At 39.2% G+C, this 13,627-nt stretch overlaps 37 non-coding genes across 37 annotated transcripts; all 37 read left to right on the top strand.

The window, feature by feature from the left end:
* Nucleotides 1-252: 252 nt before the first annotated feature.
* Nucleotides 253-323, top strand: Trnag-gcc (transfer RNA glycine (anticodon GCC)). Its single transcript has one exon. It is a non-coding gene; the product is annotated as a tRNA-Gly (tRNA).
* A 149-nt stretch (nt 324-472) lies between these two features.
* On the top strand, nt 473-543 carry Trnag-gcc (transfer RNA glycine (anticodon GCC)). Its single transcript has one exon. It is a non-coding gene; the product is annotated as a tRNA-Gly (tRNA).
* A 370-nt stretch (nt 544-913) lies between these two features.
* On the top strand, nt 914-984 carry Trnag-gcc (transfer RNA glycine (anticodon GCC)). Its single transcript has one exon. It is a non-coding gene; the product is annotated as a tRNA-Gly (tRNA).
* A 149-nt stretch (nt 985-1,133) lies between these two features.
* Trnag-gcc (transfer RNA glycine (anticodon GCC)) lies at nt 1,134-1,204 on the top strand. Its single transcript has one exon. It is a non-coding gene; the product is annotated as a tRNA-Gly (tRNA).
* Nucleotides 1,205-1,354: 150 nt separating this feature from the next.
* On the top strand, nt 1,355-1,425 carry Trnag-gcc (transfer RNA glycine (anticodon GCC)). The gene has a single exon. It is a non-coding gene; the product is annotated as a tRNA-Gly (tRNA).
* Nucleotides 1,426-1,795: 370 nt separating this feature from the next.
* Nucleotides 1,796-1,866, top strand: Trnag-gcc (transfer RNA glycine (anticodon GCC)). Its single transcript has one exon. It is a non-coding gene; the product is annotated as a tRNA-Gly (tRNA).
* A 370-nt stretch (nt 1,867-2,236) lies between these two features.
* Nucleotides 2,237-2,307, top strand: Trnag-gcc (transfer RNA glycine (anticodon GCC)). Its single transcript has one exon. It is a non-coding gene; the product is annotated as a tRNA-Gly (tRNA).
* Nucleotides 2,308-2,456: 149 nt separating this feature from the next.
* On the top strand, nt 2,457-2,527 carry Trnag-gcc (transfer RNA glycine (anticodon GCC)). Its single transcript has one exon. It is a non-coding gene; the product is annotated as a tRNA-Gly (tRNA).
* A 370-nt stretch (nt 2,528-2,897) lies between these two features.
* Trnag-gcc (transfer RNA glycine (anticodon GCC)) lies at nt 2,898-2,968 on the top strand. The gene has a single exon. It is a non-coding gene; the product is annotated as a tRNA-Gly (tRNA).
* A 149-nt stretch (nt 2,969-3,117) lies between these two features.
* On the top strand, nt 3,118-3,188 carry Trnag-gcc (transfer RNA glycine (anticodon GCC)). The gene has a single exon. It is a non-coding gene; the product is annotated as a tRNA-Gly (tRNA).
* A 150-nt stretch (nt 3,189-3,338) lies between these two features.
* On the top strand, nt 3,339-3,409 carry Trnag-gcc (transfer RNA glycine (anticodon GCC)). Its single transcript has one exon. It is a non-coding gene; the product is annotated as a tRNA-Gly (tRNA).
* Nucleotides 3,410-3,779: 370 nt separating this feature from the next.
* Trnag-gcc (transfer RNA glycine (anticodon GCC)) lies at nt 3,780-3,850 on the top strand. The gene has a single exon. It is a non-coding gene; the product is annotated as a tRNA-Gly (tRNA).
* A 590-nt stretch (nt 3,851-4,440) lies between these two features.
* Nucleotides 4,441-4,511, top strand: Trnag-ccc (transfer RNA glycine (anticodon CCC)). Its single transcript has one exon. It is a non-coding gene; the product is annotated as a tRNA-Gly (tRNA).
* A 148-nt stretch (nt 4,512-4,659) lies between these two features.
* Nucleotides 4,660-4,730, top strand: Trnag-gcc (transfer RNA glycine (anticodon GCC)). The gene has a single exon. It is a non-coding gene; the product is annotated as a tRNA-Gly (tRNA).
* Nucleotides 4,731-4,880: 150 nt separating this feature from the next.
* Nucleotides 4,881-4,951, top strand: Trnag-gcc (transfer RNA glycine (anticodon GCC)). Its single transcript has one exon. It is a non-coding gene; the product is annotated as a tRNA-Gly (tRNA).
* A 368-nt stretch (nt 4,952-5,319) lies between these two features.
* Trnag-gcc (transfer RNA glycine (anticodon GCC)) lies at nt 5,320-5,390 on the top strand. The gene has a single exon. It is a non-coding gene; the product is annotated as a tRNA-Gly (tRNA).
* Nucleotides 5,391-5,539: 149 nt separating this feature from the next.
* Trnag-gcc (transfer RNA glycine (anticodon GCC)) lies at nt 5,540-5,610 on the top strand. The gene has a single exon. It is a non-coding gene; the product is annotated as a tRNA-Gly (tRNA).
* Nucleotides 5,611-5,760: 150 nt separating this feature from the next.
* Nucleotides 5,761-5,831, top strand: Trnar-gcg (transfer RNA arginine (anticodon GCG)). The gene has a single exon. It is a non-coding gene; the product is annotated as a tRNA-Arg (tRNA).
* A 369-nt stretch (nt 5,832-6,200) lies between these two features.
* On the top strand, nt 6,201-6,271 carry Trnag-gcc (transfer RNA glycine (anticodon GCC)). The gene has a single exon. It is a non-coding gene; the product is annotated as a tRNA-Gly (tRNA).
* A 149-nt stretch (nt 6,272-6,420) lies between these two features.
* Nucleotides 6,421-6,491, top strand: Trnag-gcc (transfer RNA glycine (anticodon GCC)). Its single transcript has one exon. It is a non-coding gene; the product is annotated as a tRNA-Gly (tRNA).
* Nucleotides 6,492-6,640: 149 nt separating this feature from the next.
* On the top strand, nt 6,641-6,711 carry Trnae-cuc (transfer RNA glutamic acid (anticodon CUC)). The gene has a single exon. It is a non-coding gene; the product is annotated as a tRNA-Glu (tRNA).
* A 369-nt stretch (nt 6,712-7,080) lies between these two features.
* On the top strand, nt 7,081-7,151 carry Trnag-gcc (transfer RNA glycine (anticodon GCC)). The gene has a single exon. It is a non-coding gene; the product is annotated as a tRNA-Gly (tRNA).
* A 149-nt stretch (nt 7,152-7,300) lies between these two features.
* On the top strand, nt 7,301-7,371 carry Trnae-cuc (transfer RNA glutamic acid (anticodon CUC)). The gene has a single exon. It is a non-coding gene; the product is annotated as a tRNA-Glu (tRNA).
* Nucleotides 7,372-7,740: 369 nt separating this feature from the next.
* On the top strand, nt 7,741-7,811 carry Trnar-gcg (transfer RNA arginine (anticodon GCG)). The gene has a single exon. It is a non-coding gene; the product is annotated as a tRNA-Arg (tRNA).
* A 149-nt stretch (nt 7,812-7,960) lies between these two features.
* Nucleotides 7,961-8,031, top strand: Trnag-ccc (transfer RNA glycine (anticodon CCC)). The gene has a single exon. It is a non-coding gene; the product is annotated as a tRNA-Gly (tRNA).
* Nucleotides 8,032-8,399: 368 nt separating this feature from the next.
* Trnag-gcc (transfer RNA glycine (anticodon GCC)) lies at nt 8,400-8,470 on the top strand. Its single transcript has one exon. It is a non-coding gene; the product is annotated as a tRNA-Gly (tRNA).
* A 149-nt stretch (nt 8,471-8,619) lies between these two features.
* Trnag-gcc (transfer RNA glycine (anticodon GCC)) lies at nt 8,620-8,690 on the top strand. The gene has a single exon. It is a non-coding gene; the product is annotated as a tRNA-Gly (tRNA).
* A 1,250-nt stretch (nt 8,691-9,940) lies between these two features.
* On the top strand, nt 9,941-10,011 carry Trnag-ccc (transfer RNA glycine (anticodon CCC)). Its single transcript has one exon. It is a non-coding gene; the product is annotated as a tRNA-Gly (tRNA).
* Nucleotides 10,012-10,160: 149 nt separating this feature from the next.
* Trnag-gcc (transfer RNA glycine (anticodon GCC)) lies at nt 10,161-10,231 on the top strand. Its single transcript has one exon. It is a non-coding gene; the product is annotated as a tRNA-Gly (tRNA).
* Nucleotides 10,232-10,601: 370 nt separating this feature from the next.
* Trnag-gcc (transfer RNA glycine (anticodon GCC)) lies at nt 10,602-10,672 on the top strand. The gene has a single exon. It is a non-coding gene; the product is annotated as a tRNA-Gly (tRNA).
* A 149-nt stretch (nt 10,673-10,821) lies between these two features.
* Trnac-gca (transfer RNA cysteine (anticodon GCA)) lies at nt 10,822-10,892 on the top strand. Its single transcript has one exon. It is a non-coding gene; the product is annotated as a tRNA-Cys (tRNA).
* Nucleotides 10,893-11,261: 369 nt separating this feature from the next.
* Trnag-gcc (transfer RNA glycine (anticodon GCC)) lies at nt 11,262-11,332 on the top strand. Its single transcript has one exon. It is a non-coding gene; the product is annotated as a tRNA-Gly (tRNA).
* Nucleotides 11,333-11,480: 148 nt separating this feature from the next.
* On the top strand, nt 11,481-11,551 carry Trnag-ccc (transfer RNA glycine (anticodon CCC)). The gene has a single exon. It is a non-coding gene; the product is annotated as a tRNA-Gly (tRNA).
* Nucleotides 11,552-12,357: 806 nt separating this feature from the next.
* On the top strand, nt 12,358-12,428 carry Trnag-ccc (transfer RNA glycine (anticodon CCC)). The gene has a single exon. It is a non-coding gene; the product is annotated as a tRNA-Gly (tRNA).
* A 149-nt stretch (nt 12,429-12,577) lies between these two features.
* Nucleotides 12,578-12,648, top strand: Trnag-gcc (transfer RNA glycine (anticodon GCC)). The gene has a single exon. It is a non-coding gene; the product is annotated as a tRNA-Gly (tRNA).
* Nucleotides 12,649-13,018: 370 nt separating this feature from the next.
* Trnag-gcc (transfer RNA glycine (anticodon GCC)) lies at nt 13,019-13,089 on the top strand. The gene has a single exon. It is a non-coding gene; the product is annotated as a tRNA-Gly (tRNA).
* A 149-nt stretch (nt 13,090-13,238) lies between these two features.
* Trnac-gca (transfer RNA cysteine (anticodon GCA)) lies at nt 13,239-13,309 on the top strand. The gene has a single exon. It is a non-coding gene; the product is annotated as a tRNA-Cys (tRNA).
* The last annotated feature ends 318 nt before the right edge of the window (nt 13,310-13,627 follow it).

The raw sequence follows: 13,627 nt of genomic DNA, 5'->3' as shown, positions 1-13,627 counted from the left end.
GGAAAGAATTATGTTCTGTGATCGATATATCGCATCGGTGGTTCGGTGGTAGGATGCTCGCCTGCCACGCGGGCGGCCCGGGTTTGATTTCCGGTCGATGCAATGAAATGTTTGTCACACTCATTAATGAAGAATACATCAAAAAAAAGTAAACAATGAGAGTGTAATTTCGATTCCTTTTGTTGGAATCACATTCAAATCATTAATGACAAAATGGCAAACGAAAGAATTCTGTTCTGTGAATGATATATCGCATCGGTGGTTCAGTGGTAGAATGCTCGCCTGCCACGCGGGCGGCCCGGGTTTGATTCCCGGTCGATGCAATGAAATTTTGTAAAACTCATTAATGAAGAATACATCAGAAATAAGTAAATAATGAGAGTGTAATTTCGATTCCTTTTGTTGGAATGACATTCAAAGAATTAATGACAAAATGGCAAAGGAAAGAATTATGTTCTGTTAACGATATATCGCATCGGTGGTTCAGTGGTAGAATGCTCGCCTGCCACGCGGGTTGCCCGGGTTCGATTCCCGGTCGATGCAATGAAATTTTGTCAAACTCATTAATTAAGAATACATAAAAAACGAAGTAAATAACGAGAGTGTAATTTCGATTGCTTTTGTTGAAATGACATTCAAAGCATTAATGACAAAATGGCAAAGGAAAGAATTATGTTCTGTGAACGATACATCGCATCGGTGGTTCAGTGGTAGAATGCTCGCCTGCCACGCGGGCGGCCCGGGTTCGATTCTACGTCGATGCAATGAAATTTTGTCAAACTCATTAATGAAGAATACATCAAAAATAAGTAAATAATGAGAGTGTAATTTCGATTCCTTTTGTTGGAATGACATTCAAAGCATTAATGACAAAATGGCAAAGGAAAGAATTATGTTCTGTGAACGATATATTGCATCGGTGGTTCAGTGGTAGAATGCTCGCCTGCCACGCAGGCGGCCCGGGTTCGATTCCCGGTCGATGCAATGAAATATTGTCAAACTCATTAATGAAGAATACATCAAAATTAAGTAAATAATGAGAGTGTAATTTCGATTCCTTTTGTTGGAATGACATTCAAAGCATTAATGACAAAATTGCAAAGGAAAGAATTATGTTCTGTGAACGATATATCGCATCGGTGGTTCAGTGGTAGAATGCTCGCCTGCCACCCGGGCGGCCCGGGTTCGATTCCCGGTCGATGCAACGAAATTTTGTCAAACTCATTAATGATGAATACATAAAAAAATAAGTAAATAATGAGAGTGTAATTTCGATTCCTTTTGTTGGAATGACATTCAAAGCATTAATGACAAAAGGGCAAAGGAAAGAATTATGTTCTGTGAACGATATATCGCATCGGTGGTTCAGTGGTAGAATGCTCGCCTGCCACGCGGGCGGCCCGGGTTCGATTCCCGGTTGATGCAATGAAATTTTGTCAAACTCATTAATGAAGAATACATCAAAAATAAGTAAATAATGAGAGTGTAATTTCGATTCGTTTTGTTGGAATGACATTCAAAGAATTAATGACAAAATGGCAAAGGAAAGAATTATGTTCTGTGAACGATATATCGTATCGGTGGTTCAGTGGTAGAAGGCTGGCCTGCCACGCGGGCGGCCCGGGTTTGATTCCCGGTCGATGCAATGAAATTTTTTCAAACTCATTAATTAAGAATACATAAAAAACGAAGTAAATAATGAGAGTGTAATTTCGATTGCTTTTGTTGGAATGACATTCAAAGCATTAATGACAAAATGGGAAAGGAAAGAATTATGTTCTGTGAACGATACATCGCATCGGTGGTTCAGTGGTAGAATGCTCGCCTGCCACGCGGGCGGCCCGGGTTCGATTCTCGGTCGATGCAATGAAATTTTGTAAAACTCATTAATGAAGAATACATCAAAAATAAGTAAATAATGAGAGTGTAATTTCGATTCCTTTTGTTGGAATGACATTCAAAGCATTAATGACAAAATGGCAAAGGAAAGAATTATGTTCTGTGATCGATATATCGCATCGGTGGTTCGGTGGTAGGATGCTCGCCTGCCACGCGGGCGGCCCGGGTTTGATTTCCGGTCGATGCAATGAAATGTTTGTCACACTCATTAAGGAAGAATACATCAAAAAAAAGTAAACAATGAGAGTGTAATTTCGATTCCTTTTGTTGGAATCACATTCAAATCATTAATGACAAAATGGCAAAGGAAAGAATTCTGTTCTGTGAATGATATATCGCATCGGTGGTTCAGTGGTAGAATGCTCGCCTGCCACGCGGGCGGCCCGGGTTTGATTCCCGGTCGATGCAATGAAATTTTGTAAAACTCATTAATGAAGAATACATCAGAAATAAGTAAATAATGAGAGTGTAATTTCGATTCCTTTTGTTGGAATGACATTCAAAGAATTAATGACAAAATGGCAAAGGAAAGAATAATGTTCTGTTAACGATATATCGCATCGGTGGTTCAGTGGTAGAATGCTCGCCTGCCACGCGGGCGGCCCGGGTTCGATTCCCGGTCGATGCAATGAAATTTTGTCAAACTCATTAATTAAGAATACATAAAAAACGAAGTAAATAACGAGAGTGTAATTTCGATTGCTTTTGTTGAAATGACATTCAAAGCATTAATGACAAAATGGCAAAGGAAAGAATTATGTTCTGTGAACGATACATCGCATCGGTGGTTAAGTGGTAGAATGCTCGCCTGCCACGCGGGCGGCCCGGGTTCGATTCTACGTCGATGCAATGAAATTTTGTCAAACTCATTAATGAAGAATACATCAAAAATAAGTAAATAATGAGAGTGTAATTTCGATTCCTTTTGTTGGAATGACATTCAAAGCATTAATGACAAAATGGCAAAGGAAAGAATTATGTTCTGTGAACGATATATTGCATCGGTGGTTCAGTGGTAGAATGCTCGCCTGCCACGCAGGCGGCCCGGGTTCGATTCCCGGTCGATGCAATGAAATATTGTCAAACTCATTAATGAAGAATACATCAAAATTAAGTAAATAATGAGAGTGTAATTTCGATTCCTTTTGTTGGAATGACATTCAAAGCATTAATGACAAAATGGCAAAGGAAAGAATTATGTTCTGTGAACGATATATCGCATCGGTGGTTCAGTGGTAGAATGCTCGCCTGCCACCCGGGCGGCCCGGGTTCGATTCCCGGTCGATGCAACGAAATTTTGTCAAACTCATTAATGATGAATACATAAAAAAATAAGTAAATAATGAGAGTGTAATTTCGATTCCTTTTGTTGGAATGACATTCAAAGCATTAATGACAAAATGGCAAAGGAAAGAATTATGTTCTGTGAACGATATATCGCATCGGTGGTTCAGTGGTAGAATGCTCGCCTGCCACGCGGGCGGCCCGGGTTCGATTCCCGGTCGATGCAATGAAATTTTGTCAAACTCATTAATGAAGAATACATCAAAAATAAGTAAATAATGAGAGTGTAATTTCGATTCGTTTTGTTGGAATGACATTCAAAGAATTAATGACAAAATGGCAAAGGAAAGAATTATGTTTTGTGAACGATATATCGTATCGGTGGTTCAGTGGTAGAAGGCTGGCCTGCCACGCGGGCGGCCCGGGTTTGATTCCCGGTCGATGCAATGAAATTTTTGTCAAACTCATTAATGAAGAATACATAAAAAAAAAGTAAATAATGAGAGTGTAATTTCGATTCCTTTTGTTGGAATCACATTCAAAGCATTAATGACAAAATGGCAAAGGAAAGAATTATGTTCTGTGAACGATATATCGCATCGGTGGTTCAGTGGTAGAATGCTCGCCTGCCACGCGGGCGGCCCGGGTTTGATTCCCGGTCGATGCAATGAAATTTTGTCAAACTCATTAATGAAGAATACATAAAAAATAAGTAAATAATGAGAGTGTAATTTCGATTCCTTTTGTTGGAATCACATTCAAAGCATTAATGACAAAATGGCAAAGGAAAGAATTATGTTCTGTGAACGATATATCGCATCGGTGGTTCAGTGGTAGAATGCTCGCTTCCGCGCTGGCGGCCCGTGTTCAATTCCCGGTCCCATGCAATGAAATTTTGTCAAACTCATTAATGAAGAATACATAAAAAACGAAGTAAATAATGAGAGTGTAATTTCGATTCCTTTTGTTGGAATGACATTCAAAGCATTAATGACAAAATGGCAAAGGAAAGAATTATGTTCTGTGAACGATATATCCTATCGGTGATTCAGTGGTAGAATGCTCGGCTGCAACACGGGGGGTCCGGGTTCGATTCCGGGTCGATGCAATGAAATTTTATCAAACTCATTAATCAAGAATACATCAAAAATAATTAAATAATGAGAGTGTAATTTCGATTCCTTTTGTTGGAATGACATTCAAAGCATTAATGACAAAACGGCAAAGGAAAGAATTATGTTCTGTGAACGATATATCGCATCGTAGGTTCAGTGGTAGAATGCTCGCCTCCCACGCGGGCGGCCCGGGTTCGATTCCCGGTCGATGCAATGAAATTTTGTAAAACTCATTATGAAGAATACATAAAAAATAAGTAAATAATGAGAGTGTAATTTCGATTCCTTTTGTTGGAATGACATTCAAAGCATTAATGACAAAATGGCAAAGGAAAGAATTATGTTCTGTGAACGATATATCGCATCGGTGGTTCAGTGGTAGAATGCTCGCCTGCCACGCGGGCGGCCCGGGTTCGATTCCCGGTCGATGCAATGAAATTTTGTCAAACTCATTAATCAGGAATACATAAAAAAAAAAGTAAATAATGAGAGTGTAATTTCGATTCCTTTTGTTGGAATGACATTCAAAGCATTAATGACAAAATGGCAAAGGAAAGAATTATGTTCTGTGAACGATATATCGCATCGGTGGTTCAGTGGTAGAATGCTCGCCTGCCACGCGGGCGGCCCGGGTTCGATTCCCGGTCGATGCAATGAAATTTTGTCAAACTCATTAATGAAGAATACATCAAAAATAAGTAAATAATGAGAGTGTAATTTCGATTCGTTTTGTTGGAATGACATTCAAAGAATTAATGACAAAATGGCAAAGGAAAGAATTATGTTCTGTGAACGATATATCGTATCGGTGGTTCAGTGGTAGAAGGCTGGCCTGCCACGCGGGCGGCCCGGGTTTGATTCCCGGTCGATGCAATGAAATTTTGTCAAACTCATTAATGAAGAATACATAAAAAAAAGTAAATAATGAGAGTGTAATTTCGATTCCTTTTGTTGGAATCACATTCAAAGCATTAATGACAAAATGGCAAAGGAAAGAATTATGTTCTGTGAACGATATATCGCATCGGTGGTTCAGTGGTAGAATGCTCGCCTGCCACGCGGGCGGCCTGGGTTTGATTCCCGGTCGATGCAATGAAATTTTGTCAAACTCATTAATGAAGAATACATCAAAAATAAGTAAATAATGAGAGTGCAATTTCGATTCCGTTTGTTGGAATGACATTCAAAGCATTAATGACAAAATGGCAAAGGAAAGAATTATGTTCTGTGAACGATATATCGCATCGGTGGTTCAGTGGTAGAATGCTCGCCTGCCACGCGGGCGGCCCGGGTTCGATTCCCGGTCGATGCAATGAAATTTTTGTCAAACTCATTAATGAAGAATACATAAAAAAAAAGTAAATAATGAGAGTGTAATTTCGATTCCTTTTGTTGGAATCACATTCAAAGCATTAATGACAAAATGGCAAAGGAAAGAATTATGTTCTGTGAACGATATATCGCATCGGTGGTTCAGTGGTAGAATGCTCGCCTGCGACGCGGGCGGCCCGGGTTCGATTCCCGGTCGATGCAATGAAATTTTGTCAAACTCATTAATGAAGAATACATCAAAAATAAGTAAATAATGAGAGTGTAATTTCGATTCGTTTTGTTGGAATGACATTCAAAGAATTAATGACAAAATGGCAAAGGAAAGAATTATGTTCTGTGAACGATATATCGTATCGGTGGTTCAGTGGTAGAAGGCTGGCCTGCCACGCGGGCGGCCCGGGTTTGATTCCCGGTCGATGCAATGAAATTGTTGTCAAACTCATTAATGAAGAATACATAAAAAAAAGTAAATAATGAGAGTGTAATTTCGATTCTTTTTGTTGGAATGACATTCAAAGCATTAATGGCAAAATGGCAAAGGAAAGAATTATGTTCTGTGAGCGATATATCGCATCGGTGGTTCAGTGGTAGAATGCTCGCCTGCCACGCGGGCGGCCCGGGTTTGATTCCCGGTCGATGCAATGAAATTTTGTCAAACTCATTAATGAAGAATACATAAAAAATAAGTAAATAATGAGAGTGTAATTTCGATTTCCTTTGTTGAAATGACATTCAAAGCATTAATGACAAAATGGCAAAGGACCGAATTATGCTCTGTGAACGATATATCGCATCGGTGGTTCAGTGGTAGAATGCTCGCCTGCCACGCGGGCGGCCCGGGTTCGATTCCCGGTCGATGCAATGAAATTTTGTCAAACTCATTAATGAAGAATACATAAAAAATAAGTAAATAATGAGAGTGTAATTTCGATTTCTTTTGTTGGAATGACATTCAAAGAATTAATGACAAAATGGCAAAGGAAAGAATTATGTTCTGTAAACGATATATCGCATCGGTGGTTCGGTGGTAGAATGCGCGCCTCTCACGCAGGCGGCCCGGGTTCGAATCCCGGTCGATGCAATGAAATTTTGTCAAACTCATTAATTAAGAATACATAAAAAATAAGTAAATAATGAGAGTGTAATTTCGATTCCTTTTGTTGGAATGACATTCAAAGCATTAATGACAAAATGGCAAAGGAAAGAATTATGTTCTGTGAAGGATACATCGCATCGGTGGTTCAGTGGTAGAATGCTCTCCTGCCACGTAGGCGGCTAAGGTTTGATTCCCGGTCGATGCAATGAAATTTTGTCAAACTCATTAATCAAGAATACATCAAAAATAATTAAATAATGAGAGTGTAATTTCGATTCCTTTTGTTGAAATGACATTCAAAGCATTAATGACAAAATGGCAAAGGACCGAATTATGCTCTGTGAACGATATATCGCATCGGTGGTTCAGTGGTAGAATGCTCGCCTGCCACGCGGGCGGCCCGGGTTCGATTCCCGGTCGATGCAATGAAATTTTGTCAAACTCATTAATGAAGAATACATCAAAAATAAGTAAATAATGAGAGTGTAATTTCGATTTCTTTTGTTGGAATGACATTCAAAGAATTAATGACAAAATGGCAAAGGAAAGAATTATGTTCTGTAAACGATATATCGCATCGGTGGTTCGGTGGTAGAATGCGCGCCTCTCACGCAGGCGGCCCGGGTTCGAATCCCGGTCGATGCAATGAAATTTTGTCAAACTCATTAATTAAGAATACATAAAAAATAAGTAAATAATGAGAGTGTAATTTCGATTCCTTTTGTTGGAATGAACTTCAAAGCATTAATGACAAAATGGCAAAGGAAAGAATTATGTTCTGTGAAGGATACATCGCATCGGTGGTTCAGTGGTAGAATGCTCTCCTGCAACGTAGGCGGCTAAGGTTTGATTCCCGGTCGATGCAATGAAATTTTGTCAAACTCATTAATCAAGAATACATCAAAAATAATTAAATAATGAGAGTGTAATTTCGATTCCTTTTGTTGGAATGACATTCAAAGCATTAATGACAAAATGCAAAAGGAAAGAATTATGTTCTGCGAACGATATATCGCATCGGTGGTTCAGTGGTAGAATGCTCGCCTGCGATGCGGGCGGCCCGTGTTCGATTCCCGGTCGATACAATGAAATATTGTCAAACTCATTGATGAAGAATACATCAAAAATAAGTAAATAATGAGAGTGTAATTTCGATTCCTTTTGTTGGAATGACATTCAAAGCATTAATGACAAAACGGCAAAGGAAAGAATTATGTTCTGTAGACGATATATCGCATCGGTGGTTCAGTGGTAGAATGCTCGCCTCCCACGCGGGCGGCCCGGGTTCGATTCCCGGTCGATGCAATGAGATTTTGTAAAACTCATTAATGAAGAATACATCAAAAATAAGTAAATAATGAGAGTGTAATTTCGATTCCTTTTGTTGGAATGACATTCAAAGCATTAATGACAAAATGGCAAAGGAAAGAATTATGTTCTGTGAACGATATATCGCATCGGTGGTTCAGTGGTAGAATGCTCGCCTGCCACGCGGGCCCCGGGTTTGATTCCCGGTCGATGCAATGAAATTTTGTCAAACTCATTAATCAGGAATACATAAAAAAAAAAGTAAATAATGAGAGTGTAATTTCGATTCCTTTTGTTGGAATGACATTCAAAGCATTAATGACAAAATGGCAAAGGAAAGAATTATGTTCTGTGAACGATATATCGCATCGGTGGTTCAGTGGTAGAATGCTCGCCTGCCACGCGGGCGGCCCGGGTTCGATTCCCGGTCGATGCAATGAAATTTTGTCAAACTCATTAATGAAGAATACATCAAAAATAAGTAAATAATGAGAGTGTAATTTCGATTCCTTTTGTTGGAATGACATTCAAAGCATTAATGACAAAATGGCAAAGGAAAGAATTATGTTCTGTGAACGATATATCGCATCGGTGGTTCAGTGGTAGAATGCTCGCCTGCCACGTGGGTTGCCCGGGTTCGATTCCCGGTCGATGCAATGAAATTTTGTCAAACTCATTAATGAAGAATACATCAAAAATAAGTAAATAATGAGAGTGTAATTTCGATTCCTTTTGTTGGAATGACATTCAAAGAATTAATGACATAATGGCAAAGGAAAGAATTATGTTCTGTGAACGATATATCGCATCGGTGGTTCAGTGGTAGAATGCTCGCCTGCCACGCGGGCGGCCCGGGTTTTATTCCCGGTCGATGCAATGAAATTTTGTCAAACTCATTAATCAAGAATACATCCAAAAAAAAAGTAAATGATGAGAGTGTAATTTCGATTCCTTTTGTTGGAATGACATTCAAAGCATTAATGACCAAATGGCAAAGGAAAGAATTATGTTCTTTGAACGATATATCGCATCGGTGGTTCAGTGGTAGAGTGCTCGCCTGCCCCGCGGGCTGCCCGGGTTCGATTCCCGGTCGATGCAATGAAATTTTGTCAAACTCATTAATAAAGAATACATCAAAAATAAGTAAATAATGAGAGTGTAATTTCGATTCCTTTTGTTGGAATGACATTCAAAGCATTAATGACAAAATGGCAAAGGAAAGAATTATGTTCTGTGAACGATATATCGCATCGGTGGTTCAGTGGTAGAATGTTCGCCTGCCATGCGGGCGGCCCGTGTTCGACTCCCGGTCGATACAATGAAATTTTGTCAAACTAATTAATGAAGAATACGTCAAAAATAAGTAAATAATGAGAGTGTAATTTCGATTCCTTTTGTTGGAATGACATTCAAAGCATTAATGACAAAATGGCAAAGGAAAGAATTATGTTCTGTGAACGATATATCGCATCGGTGGGTCAGTGGTAGAATGCTCGCCGTCCACGCAGGCGGCCCGGTTTCGATTCCCGGTCGATGCAATGAAATTTTGTCAAACTCATTAATGAAGAATACATCAAAAATAAGTAAATAATGAGAGTGTAATTTCGATTCCGTTTGTTGGAATGACATTCAAAGCATTAATGACAAAATGGCAAAGGAAAGAATTATGTTCTGTGGACGATATATCGCATCGGTGGTTAGGTGGTAGAATGCTCGCCTGCCACGCGGGTTGCCCGGGTTCGATTCCCGGTCGATGCAATGAAATTTTGTCAAACTCATTAATGAAGAATACATCAAAAATAAGTAAATAATGAGAATGTAATTTCGATTCCTTTGTTGGAATGACATTCAAAGCATTAATGACAAAATGGCAAAGAAAAGAATTATGTTCTGTGAACGATATATCGCATCGGTGGTTCAGTGGTAGAATGCTCGCCTCCCACGCAGGTTGCCCGGGTTCGAATCCCGGTCGATGCAATGAAATTTTGTCAAACTCATTAATGAAGAATACATCAAAAATAAGTAAATAATGAGAGTGTAATTTCGATTCCTTTTGTTGGAATGACATTCAAAGCATTAATGACAAAATGGCAAAGGAAAGTATTATGTTCTGTGAACGATATATCGCATCGGTGGTTCAGTGGTAGAATGCTCGCCTGCCACGCGGGCGGCCCGGGTTTGATTCCCGGTCGATGCAATGAAATTTTGTCAAACTCATTAATCAAGAATACATAAAAAAATAAGTAAATAATGGGAGTGTAATTTCGATTCCTTTTGTTGGAATGACATTCAAAGCATTAATGACAAAATGGCAAAGGAAAGAATTATGTTACGTGAACGATATATCGCACCGGTGGTTCAGTTGTAGAATGCTCGCCTGCCCCGCGGGCGGCCCGGATTCGATTCCCGGTCGATGCAATGAAATTTTGTCAAACTCATTGATGAAGAATACATCAAAAATAAGTAAATAATGAGAGTGTAATTTCGATTCCTTTTGTTGGAATGACATTCAAAGCATTAATGACAAAATGGCAAAGAAAAGAATTATGTTCTGTGAACGATATATCGCATCGGTGGTTCAGTGGTAGAATGCTCGCCTGCCACGCGTGTGGCCCGGGTTCGATTCCCGGTCGATGCAATGAAATTTTGTCAAACTCATTAATGAAGAATACATAAAAAAAAAGTAAATAATGAGAGTGTAATTTCGATTCCTTTTGTTGGAATGACATTCAAAGCATTAATGACAAAATGGCAAAGGAAAGAATTATGATCTGTGAACGATATATCGCATCGGTGGTTCAGTGGTAGAATGCTCGGCTGCAACACGGGGGGCCCGGGTTCGATTCCGGGTCGATGCAATGAAATTTTGTAAAACTAATTGATCAAGAATACATCAAAAATAATTTAATAATGAGAGTGTAATTTCGATTCCTTTTGTTGGAATCACATTCAAAGCATTAATGACAAAATGGCAAAGGAAAGAATTATGTTCCGTGAACGATATATCGCATCGGTTGTTCAGTGGTAGAATGTTCGCCTGCCACGCGGGCGGCCCGGGTGGATTTCCGGTCGATGCAATGAAATTTTGTCAAACTCATTAATGAAGAATACTTACAAAAAAAAATAAAAAATGAGAGTGTAATTTCGATTCCTTTTGTTGGAATGACATTCAAAGCATTAATGACAAAATGGCAAAGGAAAGAATTATGTTCTGTGGACGATATATCGCATCGGTGGTTCGGTGGTAGAATGCTCGCCTGCCACGCGGGCGGCCCGGGTTCGATTCCCGGTCGATGCAATGAAATTTTGTCAAACTCATTAATGAAGAATACATCAAAAATAAGTAAATAATGAGAGTGTCATTTCGATTCCTTTGTTGGAATGACATTCAAAGCATTAATGACAAAATGGCAAAGGAAAGAATTATGTTCTGTGAACGATATATCGCATCGGTGGTTCAGTGGTAGAATGCTCGCCTCCCACGCAGGCGGCCCGGGTTCGAATCCCGGTCGATGCAATGAAATTTTGTCAAACTCATTAATGAAGAATACATCAAAAATAAGTAAATAATGAGAGTGTAATTTCGATTCCTTTTGTTGGAATGACATTCAAAGCATTAATGACAAAATGGCAAAGGAAAGAATTATGTTCCGTGAACGATATATCGCATCGGTGGTTCAGTGGTAGAATGCTCGCCTGCCACGCGGGCCGCGGGTTTGATTCCCGGTCGATGCAATGAAATTTTGTCAAACTCATTAATCAAGAATATATAAAAAAAAAGTAAATAATGAGAGTGTAATTTCGATTCCTTTTGTTGGAATGACATTCAAAGCATTAATGACAAAATGGCAAAGGAAAGAATTATGTTACGTGAACGATATATCGCACCGGTTGTTCAGTTGTAGAATGCTTACCTGCCCCGAGGGCGGCCCGGGTTCGATTCCCGGTCGATGCAATGAAATTTTGTCAAACTCATTAATGAAGAATACATCAAAAATAAGTAAATAATGAGAGTGTAATTTCGATTCCGTTTGTTGGAATGACATTCAAAGCATTAATGACAAAATGGCAAAGGAAAGAATTATGTTCTGTGGACGATATATCGCATCGGTGGTTAGGTGGTAGAATGCTCGCCTGCCACGCGGGTTGCCCGGGTTCGATTCCCGGTCGATGCAATGAAATTTTGTCAAACTCATTAATGAAGAATACATCAAAAATAAGTAAATAATGAGAATGTAATTTCGATTCCTTTGTTGGAATGACATTCAAAGCATTAATGACAAAATGGCAAAGAAAAGAATTATGTTCTGTGAACGATATATCGCATCGGTGGTTCAGTGGTAGAATGCTCGCCTCCCACGCAGGTTGCCCGGGTTCGAATCCCGGTCGATGCAATGAAATTTTGTCAAACTCATTAATGAAGAATACATCAAAAATAAGTAAATAATGAGAGTGTAATTTCGATTCCTTTTGTTGGAATGACATTCAAAGCATTAATGACAAAATGGCAAAGGAAAGTATTATGTTCTGTGAACGATATATCGCATCGGTGGTTCAGTGGTAGAATGCTCGCCTGCCACGCGGGCGGCCCGGGTTTGATTCCCGGTCGATGCAATGAAATTTTGTCAAACTCATTAATCAAGAATACATAAAAAAATAAGTAAATAATGGGAGTGTAATTTCGATTCCTTTTGTTGGAATGACATTCAAAGCATTAATGACAAAATGGCAAAGGAAAGAATTATGTTACGTGAACGATATATCGCACCGGTGGTTCAGTTGTAGAATGCTCGCCTGCCCCGCGGGCGGCCCGGATTCGATTCCCGGTCGATGCAATGAAATTTTGTCAAACTCATTGATGAAGAATACATCAAAAATAAGTAAATAATGAGAGTGTAATTTCGATTCCTTTTGTTGGAATGACATTCAAAGCATTAATGACAAAATGGCAAAGAAAAGAATTATGTTCTGTGAACGATATATCGCATCGGTGGTTCAGTGGTAGAATGCTCGCCTGCCACGCGTGTGGCCCGGGTTCGATTCCCGGTCGATGCAATGAAATTTTGTCAAACTCATTAATGAAGAATACATAAAAAAAAAGTAAATAATGAGAGTGTAATTTCGATTCCTTTTGTTGGAATGACATTCAAAGCATTAATGACAAAATGGCAAAGGAAAGAATTATGATCTGTGAACGATATATCGCATCGGTGGTTCAGTGGTAGAATGCTCGGCTGCAACACGGGGGGCCCGGGTTCGATTCCGGGTCGATGCAATGAAATTTTGTAAAACTAATTGATCAAGAATACATCAAAAATAATTTAATAATGAGAGTGTAATTTCGATTCCTTTTGTTGGAATCACATTCAAAGCATTAATGACAAAATGGCAAAGGAAAGAATTATGTTCCGTGAACGATATATCGCATCGGTTGTTCAGTGGTAGAATGTTCGCCTGCCACGCGGGCGGCCCGGGTGGATTTCCGGTCGATGCAATGAAATTTTGTCAAACTCATTAATGAAGAATACTTACAAAAAAAAATAAATAATGAGAGTGTAATTTCGATTCCTTTTGTTGGAATGACATTCAAAGC

The sequence above is a fragment of the Euprymna scolopes genome, chromosome 7, assembly GCF_053919585.1.
Source record: "Euprymna scolopes isolate OS-2025 chromosome 7, ASM5391958v1, whole genome shotgun sequence".
In the NCBI taxonomy this organism is placed as follows: Eukaryota; Metazoa; Mollusca; class Cephalopoda; order Sepiida; family Sepiolidae; genus Euprymna; species Euprymna scolopes.
Note: the sequence above shows the minus strand (reverse complement) of the source record. Positions and strands in the feature narration are given on the sequence as shown.